The sequence below is a fragment of the Alligator mississippiensis genome, chromosome 3 (assembly GCF_030867095.1).
Source record: "Alligator mississippiensis isolate rAllMis1 chromosome 3, rAllMis1, whole genome shotgun sequence".
Taxonomy (NCBI): domain Eukaryota; kingdom Metazoa; phylum Chordata; order Crocodylia; family Alligatoridae; genus Alligator; species Alligator mississippiensis.
Window position 1 is genome coordinate 17,410,023 of NC_081826.1, and position 14,266 is coordinate 17,424,288.

Below are 14,266 nucleotides of genomic sequence, written 5' to 3' on the forward strand. Positions count from 1 at the left end.
GCCACATGAGCTCAAGAGCGGGGGCAGAGCAGAGAATGGGAAAGGAGAGGTGGTGATTTGCCCCCAGCCACGCAGCAGGGTGGTAGCAAAGCTGGGATTTGAAGACATGTGTTGGGACTAACCTCTTCGCTTCAGTTGCGTGAGCTGAAGGAGACAGCCTTGTAACACTGAGCATGAACCGTGTTTCTCCTTTTAGGCCATACCGTGACAGTGCCACGGCTCTTCATTTAGACGTCAGCTGATGTGTTTTTAGAAGGTGTTAAACTAGATGCATGCTAGAACAATAGGTCAAGTGGTGCTTGCTCCTACCCTGGGGGTCTTCAAAAGGAGGCTAGATCACCTGGCCGGGGTCATTTGACCCCAGCGCTCTTTCCTGCCCACGGCAGGGGGTCAGACTTGATGATCTGCTCAGGTCCCTTCCGACCCTACCAACTATGAAGCTGTTTTAAAATATTAGTTTACATGTGGACAGACACGAGCCCCAGACATGTCCACAGGCCTTGGACAATTCTAAGGTCCAGTGTACATATTGTTTTTCTATGACTATCATTTAACATAGTTAAAGTAGTACCTTAGTGTGAACAAGCAGATGCCTTTATACCGTGTATTCATAGATTTTTAAGACCAGAAGGGATCATTAGATTGTGTATGAACTCCTATACAACACCAGCAGAATTTCACCCAATGACTCCCAAAATGGAGCACAATAACTTGCATTTGCCTAAATCTATGCAACTGCATCCACATTAAGGCCTTTACCAACCTAACCATAGGAGGGTGGGGGGAAAACCCATAAACACAGCCCTGACCAAAATAGCGTATTCAGTACAAAAGGGCTGTAGATCAGGCCTTCATGTGCATTTGGAAAAAATATATTTGGAAAAGTTGTTTTTCCCCTGCCCCTCTTGGTGATACTTTAAAACACTGTCTATAGGAGGTGAAGGATGTTTTTTGTCTGGGAAGCAATCAAGACCGCGTAGAAAAGAGTGGAGTAGAATCTGGGCAAGTAATTACCCAAGCAGCAGCAGATACAATATGTTAATTCACTAGATCGGTCTGAAACAGCACAGTGCGGGTCCATGGAAAACGTGAAAAGAAGACTGTTCAGGAAAAATCTGTGGAGGCCTTGTGTGAAACAGTCTTTTGGAGTCAAAACAAGGACAGACTTCGCACAGCCATAGTCATTTTTAGAACATAATTAACACCAAACTCCCCTCATCTCCTTCCCTTGGTACACTGGACTGTAAACGGCAGGGGCAAGGGCAATGACTCAGAACTGAACGCTGACATTTTGTCCCTGTTACGGCACCACTGATGGTGTGCGACATCACACAGCAGGCGTGCAGGCTGCAGAAGGGCAGAATGGGGCGCACCGAGGATGGAGTAATCCCGAGCTTCACACCGCTTCGTTTTCATGGTATTCAGTTTTAGGGTGGCTTCTTTTTTTAACCTTGCTTGTAGTCTGGGAATTTCAGAGGCCTAAGGGAATTAGGTGCAAGTTTCTCTGGGCACTGTGCAATTCCCTTAGCCAAAGAAAAGGGGGAGAAGGAGGCTGGGACTTTCAAACAGTACAGCAAGGAAGGTGTGAGGATATCTTGTTGCACGGTGGATTTACAACGGGAACACAACCTGCCCTGAAGGCTGGCACTGCCTACTTCATAGACCCCTGGCAAATTATTGTGAGCGCTTCTGTTTTTCTGGTGACCCAAACGCACCGAGCTGTAAATCAGTACAGACCTAGTAGAATGACGAGACTTGAAGGTCCTGAATTGGGCTTTCCAATTTGGTGGTTGTGCTTCAGAAATGAGGAATAGACTGGCCTCTCTGTTTTGGGAAAAGGCAGTCCTTACCCAAAGGTTTTCTAGCCCCCGTATTGTGAAGGCTGGGCATTTGCAACTTAGGCCGGCCTTCCCCAGCAAACCTTTAGCAGGCCACTACAACCGTCCAAGGGTGAAGCAATGGCCTCTAGCAAAAAAGGACTAGGACGGTGGGGCTCCAAACCCAGGGTTCACAAGCCACGGGTTGTCCACAGGACACTCAGATGTTGCTCATGAAATTAAAAAGTTAAAAGTGAGGAGGACAGCGAGAGGACAGCCTGATGTTGCCCGCAGCCAGTTACTGGCTCAGCTCTATTGCTGCCCAGGGGTCAGCAAAGGCCAAGGACCACTGCTCCAGGGCTTCTGACCAAAGCCCTCATGTGCAGAGAATTGAGCAAGAAAACTCAGAAATACTAGTCCTGCCTGGTGAAGGAGCTACACAGTTAAGGCCTTTTCTTCAGAGGAAAAGTTTCAAACTGTACCAGCAGAAATCCCCATGGAGACACTCCAAAGTAAGACTTACTACAAGTTCTCTCAAACCTCTTCCCAAGAGGCCTAAACTAAACCAGCACACGGTCTGCATGCTAGACAACAGGTGTCCATGCAAGGCAGAGCTTCTATAACTTGAACTCTATTCATACCTTCATTTATATACCCCAAAAAGGCCCCTGTTAAACATGAGCAAACCTGCACAGAACACATGCACGATGCACCATTACAAACTTTATGTACAGCTGGCATGCTTAGTATTAGTTCTTGGGGAGAGGAAATGGGCTGAAGTGGACAGTGCTGAGGCCTGGGAGATGGAAGGGATAGGTCTTTTAAATTGACCTGCTTGCAGTCTATTGAAAAGGCCTGGGGCACAGTGCCTCAGTTCCCCCATCTGTAGCATTATAGATTTCATAGACATTAGGGCTGGAAGAGACCTCGGAAGATCATCGAGTCCAGCCCCCTGCCCAAAGGGCAGGAAGTCAGCTGGGGTCATAGGATCCCAGCAAGATAAGCATCCAGTTTCATCTTGAAGGTGTTCAATGAAGGCGCTTGAACCACCTCCGGTGGCAGGCTGTTCCAGACCTTGGGGGCTCGGACAGTAAAGAAATTCTTCCTTATGTCCAGCCTGAAACGATCTTGAAGTAGTTTGTGACCATTCGACCTCGTCATCCCTTGGGGCGCTCTGGTGAACAAACGTTCCCCCAGATACTGGTGGTCACCCCTGATAAACTTGTAGGTAGGTGGCCATCAGATCACCCCTGAGCCTGTGCTTTTCCAGGCTAAAGAGCCCCAGGGCTCTCAGCCTGTCATCGTAGGGTCTGCTTCCCTGACCTCTGATCATGCGCGTGGCTCTTCTCTGGACTCTCTCAAGCTTCTCCACATCCTTTTTGAATTGTGGAGCCCAAAACTGGACGCAGTACTCCAGCTGCGGCCTCACTAAGGCCGAGTACAGGGGGAAAATGACGTCCCGGGATTTGCTTGAGAAGCATCTATGGATGCTATTATGATAGTCTATAGAGCAAAGTATTGTACTTCATGTTTTGGGGTAGCCTGAGGTTGTGAAAAAGAAGGCTTCAGCAGGAAAAGGATGCAAAGAGCCTTAAAGGTGAAATCAAATAGGGTTAATATAATGCAGAGGGGACAAGGGAAAGTGGATGAGGCACTGCAGCATTTGGGAGACTGTGGGAGTAAAATAAGGCCGGGGACAACAGTGCCCGGAAGAAGGCTCCCAAGGAGTGGCCTGTATGAAAATGTCTTTATTATAGGACTTATGCTGCCTCTATTGTCATTGTTCCAGCCACTTCTGCAACCTTTAATATAACATCACCTATTATTTAAAACTACCCAAGACTTCCCATTCTCATACCCAGTGTTCAGGTTTTATAAACTTCTTCAACCAGATGTTTAACTATTTGGGCAGAAATTTTCCATGGCAGCCAGCTGCCTCAAGCTAAATTCTGGAGACAAATTTCCACCGAAAGAGCCTGGATACTTTTGAGGGGAGGGGGAACAAAAACAAACCAGTATTTTGTTCTCGTCAGAAACTTCTATCTAGATCGACTTTGGAGAACCTGACTTTATAGATATAAAAATGTTGTTTTCTGAGTTTAAGAGAAGCAGTCATAGCAGCATATGATCATCGTCACCCCTATTTTATAGATCTGGGACTAAAAAGACTCAGAAGCAGATCCTGTTCCATGTAGAAGGTGCCAAAATGCGATCCCATCCCATCCTGCACAAGTCCCTGAAATACTGGTAAGGCAAAAGGTGGGTGGATCCTCTTCCTTCTTCATTTTGTACCTTACTTAGTCTTATAGCTAATGTCAGGCTGTGTCACAAAAGTAGATGCATTAAAGGATTTCCAGAGACTTGAGCAGAGTAGAATAGCATCACACTTATGCAACTAAGAGGTGCAAAAGGATGCGAGCCCAACAGACTGACTCAAGGTGGGGAGCACAGTAGAAACCGAGCTGAGTCCAAGCCCCAGGCTAGTATCCTAACCACAGGACCATTCCTCCCCTCCTTGCACTTCTTGGATGTTCCCTCTCCCCCCATTCCCGGGCTCACCTAAAGAGGGATTCCAGCTCCCAAGAGACACCCAAGTTCCCTTCTTCCTCCAACTGCTCTATGACTCCTGGTCCTGCCTCCACCTTCCATTTTCCCACACTTCTGTGTATAAAATGAGGCAAGACTGAACACCTGCAGTAAGACAGGGCATGGCACATGAAATGATCAAGAGAAGGAGCACTACTCTGAAGCCACTCCAAGCAGCAGGCCTGTCTGGGCCAGGACACGGGCTCTTGGCTTTCACAGACCCCCGGGATGCTTGCCTTAAGCTGAATCAGCCAGTTCCTGTGTCACCGGCATCATAGAATAGGTCACTTTCCTGAAGAGCAATGAATAACGTCTTGTTAAAAGCAGGGTGCAGGCTGCTGCTAAAACAAAACAAATCTGTTTCTAACCTGCGCGTCTCATACATTTGATGGAATATTCATTGCTTTCCATATTCGCCCACGGTTGCAAATGATCTGGCCTGCACCATAAACGAAACCCCTGTGAAAACACTCTGCGGGGCGGGACTCTCAGACCGTTTGTAACGGAGCTCTTCTAGAAAAAAATAGAACGTTATCACGGTTACTGCTGCCCCAATATAATTAGTCATACCTGATAGTGAGATACCCTTTCCAGGGCAAAGCTGGTTCTTACAGCCTTGTCAACAAAGTCAAAATGAAAACACTTTAATATCAACAACCAGCTTGAAAGCTGAACCACAAAACCTCGAGACATCCCTAAAAATGTAGGAAGGTCCCTCTTCCTCTAACATAGATAGCGATGTTGCTTCTAAAGGGCTTTATATAATCTGCCTGGCCTGAAGAGAAAGCATTTCTGCTTCTGATAAAGCAGTGGCAAAACTCCACGGAAGACCGAACTTCTTTTCCTTGAGTTTCTCATTCGTCCTCACTCGTTTAAAGCCACCCGTTGCCATCTTTGAGGAGAGGTGTTGAGGGGGACACAGGTATAAAGGCTGAGAACAGCAGGAAGGGGATGGCCCAGTGGTTAGAGTGAGTACCAAGACTAGGGAAACCTTGCGTGTAGTTCCCTGATCTGCTACCAACTTAGATAAGTACCTCTGTGCCTTGAATGCCTCAGTGTAAAACGGGAATGCTGCCATTTCCGCCCCCAAACATGTAAATCCATTAGGCGTTTTTCCACTTTGTAAATGCATTTGGAATTTGATCAGGAGGTTGAGGTGCTCAGCTCAGCTTTTGGGCTAAGATCATGTATGGGGTAAGTGCCTTACATCAAGGAGCTGCATGCAGGTTTCCTGCTCTGTGTTGCCATCTGCCCAAAGCACCAGCGGGATAGTCCGCTTGCAGCTTTCCTTCAAGAACTACAAGCAGCTTGGCCCTCATTGCCATAGTTAAGCAAAATCAAATGGTTTCCATGCCTGATGATCTGGACTCCTTTATTAGAGGGAGACACTGGGTTGACTTACATGAACTAGGCTGTACAACAGGGGCCATTAACATTTGCTCGTACCTTGCTAGCCTATTCAACACAGTTATATGCGAGGTAATGACCATGTTTTCTTGGCTGTTCCCACAATTTTTCCCTTCGCAGGAATCAGACTGCTGAAAAGGGAACATTGACAATGTGAACATCAGAGGATCCTCATAAGACAGCTCCCTGCTTTGTCTCAGCCCCAGGCAGGAACTCAGCGGAGCCAACACAGTTGGAAGGAAGGAAATGGCGCTTTCCTTTCCTTTCCCCCAGCCTGATTTTGGTTCCCCGGCAGCTCATGAAAGCAGAGGGAGAGATTTGCCCATGGGGCAGAAACTTCAGAGGAGCAGGCAACATACTGAGTTTTAGGAAACAGGAAAGAGCTGCCAAACAAACAAAACTCCCACAGGCACTTTCGTATCATACCCTCCCTCGGGCTGGTACATGGTCCCAGCGGTGAACACACAATCCAAGGGGTGGTTTAACATCCCATATTTTTCCAGCACAGCATACTACTCCCTTTGCTGTACTGAAACTCTTGGTGCGTGAGAAATGCCTCTGCCTTTAATACCCAAACTGCACACAGGACTTTTGTTACAGCAGCCTGACCCTTACGCTCGCACCCCCACACACAGAGTCGGGTTATCCTTCTCTCTGGCCTGCTACTGAAATATCAGCAGTTGAGTCAGCGCGCTTTCATTTGTGGCTAGTAAAACAAAGCAGAAGACTCATTTCAGAAATAGCCAACGTACTGCCCAGGAGCAAAGAATACGCACATGCTCCCTCTCACCACCTTCATCTGGTCAATCAAGTTAACACAAGAGAAACGGGTTTTACTACTGTACATTTGGCAAGGAGCTATGTAAGGCAACAAGAGAACTTTTCTAAGCCAACCAATAGATTTTAACCACGTTTTGGCTGGAGCTCTGACTACAGCGTGGTGTTAGGAGACGAGGTGGCTGGATGTCGCTGCTGGCTCATGACATAATGCTGCATCCGTTACTCAAACCTCATGAACCTAACCTGCCGATAAGAACGGGCATCGCATCTGCTTGATGAGGAAGATGTGATCTTTAACACGTGCAAAGTGCTTTTGGAGGAAAAGACCTGGGGCTCAGTGAAATGTATATACCCCAAATCTTATTTTATTTCGTGTATTCCAGAATTAAAACATTCGTTTTTTTATTTTGCATGTTACAGACTGTAGTATACAAAACAGCCCAGGAGACAACGGGAGAATCGGGCTGAAGGGAAGACAACGAGATTATTTTGGGCAATGCTTTTGCTGTTTATAATTCCTTCCTAATCTAAATTGCACTGAAGCCAGGTCCTGTGCTCTGGTAAACTGTGACTAGCTACTATTTATATTACAATAGGACCTAGCCGAGACTGGTGCTCAGCACCAAGCCAAGGCATAACACAGAAGTCCCCGTTCCAAAGAGCTCACAGTCTAAACAGACAAGGCAGTAACGGGGAAACAGAAGCACAGAGATGAGAGATTTGCCCCAGGACAACAGAGTGGGCCACTGGTAGAGCTGATAACTGAACCCAGTTCTTCGGAACTTGGCCCAACGACTCGATCACTGAATCACACTGTAGCAAAGGGTAAATTGTAAGGTTAATAGTTAAAATTGTGCTTCTGTGCATGGGGTGGGCAACGGTGGTAGACTGGGAAAGGTTGCTAAGGGGGGCTATGGGGAGTTTGGGGGGGGCTATAGCCCTCCCCCACCCCCAATCCCTCCCCTAGCACTGCCCCTGCTGGCATGACACAGAGCTGCTCTGGAGCCCGGCTGGGATCCTGCAACAGTGACACGTGATCCAGAGCTGGGGCAGAGCTAGGATTATTAGGCCTTACTCTATGAGTACAGTATTTGGGCCTATTAAAGTAGAACCCAGATGTGGATCTTCAGGAAGGGTTGGAATCCACTTGGATTGCAGACAGTTCCTGAAATAAGGATGAGCTGCTTTTACTTCAAGAGGTCTTGCTTCTCTGATCAGATGGAGCTCATCAGAGATCCCACACAGCTGGTTGGAGAAGCAGCACCCTTTGAAATATAAGCCCCAACAACCAGCTGGAGCACCTCAAGTGATCCCAGGAAGCTTTTGCAGCAGCTCTGGATATCCCCAGCTACTTTGCAAAAACTTCGCCTTCCCACGGGGACTAAGGAAGATTAGGAACCTAACCATACGAGGTGTTACGGTTCTACCGTAGTATAGAGTACAGCAATACTTAAAGCTTAAAAAATAGTGTGACAGCAGGGAAAGGAAGAAAGTCACAGCCAGCCAGCCAGATGAGTCCTTTCTCAATACAAACCAGCTGACATCGTACAGCACACAGATCTATGTATCCGTGTAAGGTGAAATGTGACTGTAGGGCTCCTGAATGTCTCCCTTTTATCACAGGAGGGAAATCTCCCTTTTAAGGAACAGATTAAAAGCAGGGAAAATGCTCCCAACGAGACCAAGAAATGCAGCAGAGTGTCTAGGCAAGAAGAGCATTACACTGCGATCTCTTCAGATCTGACAAAAGTAGGTCAATCTTTCTGCTTTGCCGAGTCCTTTGGCAGATTGATGCAGCTCGCCGCCACCACCCGCAACTTCTCACGTGTGCTTTGCAGCAGACGCGACGTTCAAAAGTTAACGAATTCAATACAGCTAATTAAATCCACCTTGGCACCCAGTCAAAAAAGCATCTTGCCTTTTTGTGTTCCCTCTCTCCCGGCTGCCATGTGATGTGCAAGAGGAGATGGGAGGGAGGTTGCAAGAGACAGGGGAGGGGGAGGGCTGCTTTTTATCTCTTTTCTTTCCAGTTCCAATTCCCATCATCACAGAGATGCTTTTCTTTCTTGCGGGAATGTGACAAGTCCACGTGGCCTCCTCCATGTTTATATTTCACCCCCCTAACAAAACGCCCTTTTCTGTCTTCTTGCAGGCTTCGTAAATAGAGTTAAACACAAGTCAATGGACCTCTGGATCCCGTGTTAACATCTGCTGTTCCGAATGAGTACTTGGCAAGGACGGGTGTGTAAACGGCTTCCCTCCTCCATCTCCTCCCCCTACCTGTAGCATCCTTTCCTCTCAACTCTGCATTTAGATAGCCTACCCCAGACATGGAAGCTCTTCACTGGGGCTGAATGCAATTTAGGGTGTTAGCATGATTCCCTCGAACCTGGTTCACAGCAGCACTAAAACCCATGCATAACTGTAAGTGCATGAGGACCCTGCAACAAAGTGGCCTTATCACCTGAAAAGGAAGCAGCTAGCCTGGCTGAGGGGCTGCAGCTGTGCCACGGCTAATGAGGGAGGGGATTGCTGGGAACCAAAACCCCAGCAGGGAGAACCAGAGGGAGTGCGGAGGAGAAACACCAGAGACAGGAGACTTCTGGACTACCAGGTGGGCAAGCCTGCAGTGGGAAGGCTGAAGCCACAGCAGACCCCTCCCGGTGTCCAGCACAATAAGGTTTCTTTGATTACTTGCCTTATTTTGTTAAAAGACTATATTACTGGGGTATGCCGAGAGATGCAACAGGGAGCAAAAGCCAGCAGGTTTAAAAGACTGGATATTGCTGACAGACACTTGGGGTCGGGAAGAGGGACAAAAGGCTGAGTGGGCTCATCTGATCCCAGCGGTCTTTCCCGCCCAAGCACAGGGGAACTGGACCCGATGATCTGTAAGGTCCTTTCCAGCCCCTAACAACTATGAAACTATGAAGAGGCTGTGGTGGCAACCTGCTACAGACCCCCACTGCCTTCATTGCTGGGGGTCTTTTGACCCCAGTACTTTTTCCTGCCATGGCAGGGGGTCGGACTTGATGATCTGCTCAGGTCCCTTCCAACCCTACCAACTATGAGACCGTGAGATCACCTGGGAACTTAGGGTGATCTGCAGGAGAAGGTTGTTGCAGCCCTCGCTGTGAAGATCTAGTTCCTAAAGTACAGCGTAAGTGTAATTTGTTCTAGCTCCAGGCCACTGGTTCCTTGTCCTGCCTTCCCCTAAGGTTAAAGAGTTTCCTTCTTCCGTTTGTACTTTTGATTTGAAGGTGAGATTGTAGGATCATAGGAATGTGAAGCTGGAAGGAACGCCGGGAGATCATCTAGCCCAGCCTGCCGAGGGAGGATCGAGTCCTAAGCCATTCCTGACAGATGTGTCTCATGCTCCGGAAGCCCATCAATGAAGCAGATCCCACAGGCTCCCATACTCAGCACCTTATTCCAGGGCCTCACTGTTTCCTTCCGCTATGAGTTGAAAGTAAACTCACGCTTCCTCTTTTCTACGCTATGAACCAATCCCTACCAAGAACTCCCGTTTGTGGCAGCAAGATTTCTGACTGAGCAAGGACAAACAGGTAGTCCTGGCAGAGCACATCCATCAAATCCTCCACTACAGCTATTAGTTCTGCTCACCTTTTCACGTTAGCTTTTCTAAACCCATCTGGGACTGGGGAATCAGAACTGCACAGCATATTCCAGGTTATTCCACTACATCAAGTTTATGTTTAAGCAATCTTTCCTCCCTAGTTTCACAGGCGAGGCCTCCTACAGATGCATCCCAGAGCAGCGGTTCTAGACATGCTGGCACTGCACATTGCAAACTCATATGTTGTTCGTTATCTGCTACCACCTCTAACTCATCCTTGGACTTTCTGCTGTAAAGACAGTTGTTTGTATCTGTGCTACTTTGCCACCTCTGACACACATCCTCAGAAATCATTCAAGATACACTAAAAATAATCACATATCAATTCTTCACTGCCCAAAGCTGATGTGTGGCTGTGAAACAGCTGCCTTGTTTCCACATTAGCAGTGGTACATTTCAAGTAGGGCTTGAAATTATTCTTCTCTATCCCAGCATTGCAGCTGAAAGGAAGATGCTACAGTTCAGACTGAGAAGGGTGCTTCGTGCTAAAACCTTTATCACCATTCTCCAAAACCATTATCCAAAACCTGAAAATACTTTGTGCTGTGCTTTGGATTCCTTCAGGATAAAAGGCAGAGTAAGGCTTTAAAGCATCTTTCTTGCCCATGGTAGAGGATGCTACAAGACTTTTTGGCTGCTTACAGACATTAAAACAAACAACTGAAAAACCACCCGACACTTTACTTTAAAATCAGCACGCTCCTGTGCTGAGCCCAGCACATGCCCAGAAGAGGCATCATGTTAGTTGGAACCAGCTCGCCCAATATCTTTATAGATTGGGTGCTTTAGTGGGGTCTTTTTGGCACTTTTATTTCATAGGTGAGTGAATCAGCTTTAGATAAAAGCACCAAAAAGCCCCACTGAAGTGCCTGACCTATACAGATGCTATGGAGCTAGGTTGAACTAGCATACTGCTGCTTCTTCCAGTAAAGCATGTTTCTTATTTTGGGGTTTTTTAATGTCTGTAAGCATCCTTTAATGAAGACAGCAATTTCTCTGTAATCAAAAATGCAAATGGTATTGCACCAAGATATGTTATGCTGTGTTACATAGAGCTAGGATCCATCCCATACCCCCCTCCCTTATTTTATTCTGTTTGAAGACCCTCAGGCTGCTACCAGATAAACGTATGGGACCGTAGTATGCAGAAGGAAGAATCAGAACTGCAAATAAAATGCTTGCTTATGGTCAGAGGCCTTTGCTTGTATAAATTAGTTACAGCCCTATTGATATCACTGGATCTAAGCCAGCTCGCAGCACCGGATCCAGTCTCTCAAGAGAGGAACAGAACTGTTTCTAACTTCACTACTGATTACTTGTGTCAGGATGAGAGCCCCAAGGTGCTGCACAGAGTAAGATACTGCTGAAAGGTAGCCTTGGGCAAGGCTCCATAATGTTTTATTAGCAGAGGTGGGAGTAGAATCAAATCCTGTGTTCGAACTCCCTCAATAATGTCATGCAGAGCATGATGATGCCTGATCAGAGCTAGCCTCATGGTAAGAGTAGGATTCAGTAGGGTTGAAGTTCATTCTGGGCCTTACCGGTGACATCCTTTGTGACCTGCGGCCCTTTGGGCCAAAAGGAGTGGGGATGGGTAATATTACCCACTTGACCACAAAAGCGTGATAGAAGGCTAAACTGCTGAACACCCGTGAAGGGCTCAGACACTACACGCCACAGAGAAGCCTATATATGATTCAACTGGACCAGGACCAATGCTTAAGATGCATTCAGTACTGAAAGCATTAGTGCTGATCTAGTGACACATCCCTAGCTGTGTCAGTCATTTCAGGCCATAACAGGATACCAGTCTTAATCACTGTCTCACTCTTTATTTCCCATTTTGGGTTCTGCTCTTCTAGCAGCTGCTGCAGCGTGTGGGGAACTGGCTCCACGCTTTCAGATAACTAACCGTTGTGACAATGGTTTCTAGTTCTAGAGCCTCTTGAAACAGCAGTCTCTTAAAAACATGCTGGTGTAGGGGAAACCAGCCAGGGAGAAGGACCTATATTCTGATTTAGCAGCATTAAGAATAACTGCTTTATCACACAACAAAGCTGAGGGGCCTAAACTCCCTGAGGCACAGGACAGTTGTGTCAATCTCTGATGGCTCACCTGCCTTGAATTATCATTGGATAACTCAAACTGAGGGGTGACTTTGGTCCTGCTCATAGATTGAACATGACATGTCCTGGACCTGGGGCTCCTGCGAGCTTCACTCTGTGCCAGTACACTAACTATGCCATATTGGCTTGACTTCAAGGAAGCCATTAGGCACACAATACCCCCAACACAAGGTTTTAATGCCCCTCCCTCTATCCCCTTCAACATAAGACATAATATCCGGCTCACTTACATGCCCCACCCTTTGTTCACGGCTGGTCTATGATCCAATTCTGTATTCGGGGCACAACCCAGTGTGACGCAGTGCTGCTCGCTCTGCCATGGCCAATGGAGAGTTCCCCTCGCGCAGGGGAAAACTGCCGCTTTCTGAATGACACGGGTGACAGAGCCAGCTCGTGCACCAGCCACGGCCCCACCTGCAGCAGAAGGTCGTGTCAGCGGAAAGGCAGTGCTGGGAGGATGGAGGAAGCAGAAGTCAGGTTCTGTAAGGTCACAAAGTCAAGTGTTAATGCATTAGCAGGTCACCTCGGTTTAAGCAGCGCTACTGCAACCCACCCATCAGGGCCGGAACTGCACGCCACTAAATGAAACCAGGCTGGACAGGAGTAACTGGCTAACTCTTGCCACCTGACTCTCTACTTGCATCAGGACTTTTTCTCAACACGTCCAAAGCTGCCCAGCTATGCACCCAGCCAACACCTCTGTAGCATCCTGCCAAAATGAGTGATGGTTGGGATTGCAGTGCTCAGCCATGCTTCCTTCTTGCTGGCTGACAGTAACTAGGAAATAGCAGCCTCCCTCAAACCAAATTAACTTGGGGGGTACTAGGAAAAGAGACATGGGAATTTGTTAATATGACCACCAAGTCCCAGAATTTCACTAGGTTCCCACAATGCACTGCTAGAAAAACTTGTCACTTGGCTCTGGGAACCATGCACTATGACAAATCTACCCTGAATGCTTAAGGGGTTGGGGGAAGCAGAGCTAGATGGACACAACAGATCGTGAGGGAGGAAGCTGAAGAAGGGCCGGTCACAGTGGTATGGATGCCCTGTCCTGCCCAGTGTATCTAAACCTGTAGATAAAAGAAAACCCTCTTTTAGAAAAAAAACTCTCATGTGGACAAGTCCTTCAGCAACAGGTGTAAAATACACCATCTCCTCAGCTCTTTTGATCTGTGCAGATTAGAGTTATGCAACCAGGCCTGTCTAGCTCTTGCTCAGATGAATAAAATAACCTCACAATTTGTTAACTATCATCTCTGACCTAGCGTTGGAGTTTGGCTGAATTTCTGCACAGAATTATTAGTCAGCCCTCACGATCCCTATGAATGCACGTGTGTGCAGGCGGGTTACAGCCATTTAACCAGCTTGTGTTTAAACACACACACACTCGAATTTCAACACAGAATTTGGGACATTAAAACAACAACAAAAGAAAGATCACATGCTGCTCTCTATCTCCCTTGGACTCAAAGCAAATGACTTAACATTTACTGCTCGGAACCATATTCGTCCTTTGCAAAAGAGGAACTTGCCAAGGTGATGGGGAGTGTTTTCAAGCCTTATCTACAGCAGGGATTTTAATTAACTGGACCCCCCGAGTCAAACAAGACCACACAATGGTGAAAAGGTCAGACACCTGCCCACACAACACTTTCCCAATGGCTGGGGACTACAGGGCTGAGTTTTACCAGTGGTGAAGCAGCCTCAGGGCACTGCTGTTTTCTGCCGTGCTGCATGCATCTGTACTGGAACAAGCCTGCAGTCCACTGTCAGCCTCCCCCCTCCTGCCCCCTTCAGCTTTGCAGGCTGAACACTCCCAGGATTTCTCCAAGCGCAGCAGCAAGGCAGCAGGCCTGCTCTCTCGCTTCTTCATTGGTATTCCTGGCATGAAGCAAGCTTGACAGCACGTT

General features: G+C 47.4%; 1 long non-coding RNA gene across 1 annotated transcript in view; it reads right to left on the minus strand.

The window, feature by feature from the left end:
* Nucleotides 1–14,266, minus strand: part of LOC106738246 (uncharacterized) — a 260,965-nt gene that overhangs the window by 61,923 nt on the left and 184,776 nt on the right. Inside the window, exon 6 of the long non-coding RNA XR_009460623.1 lies at nt 12,584–12,833. This is a non-coding gene — a long non-coding RNA (uncharacterized LOC106738246). The remainder of the gene's footprint in view (nt 1–12,583; nt 12,834–14,266) is intronic.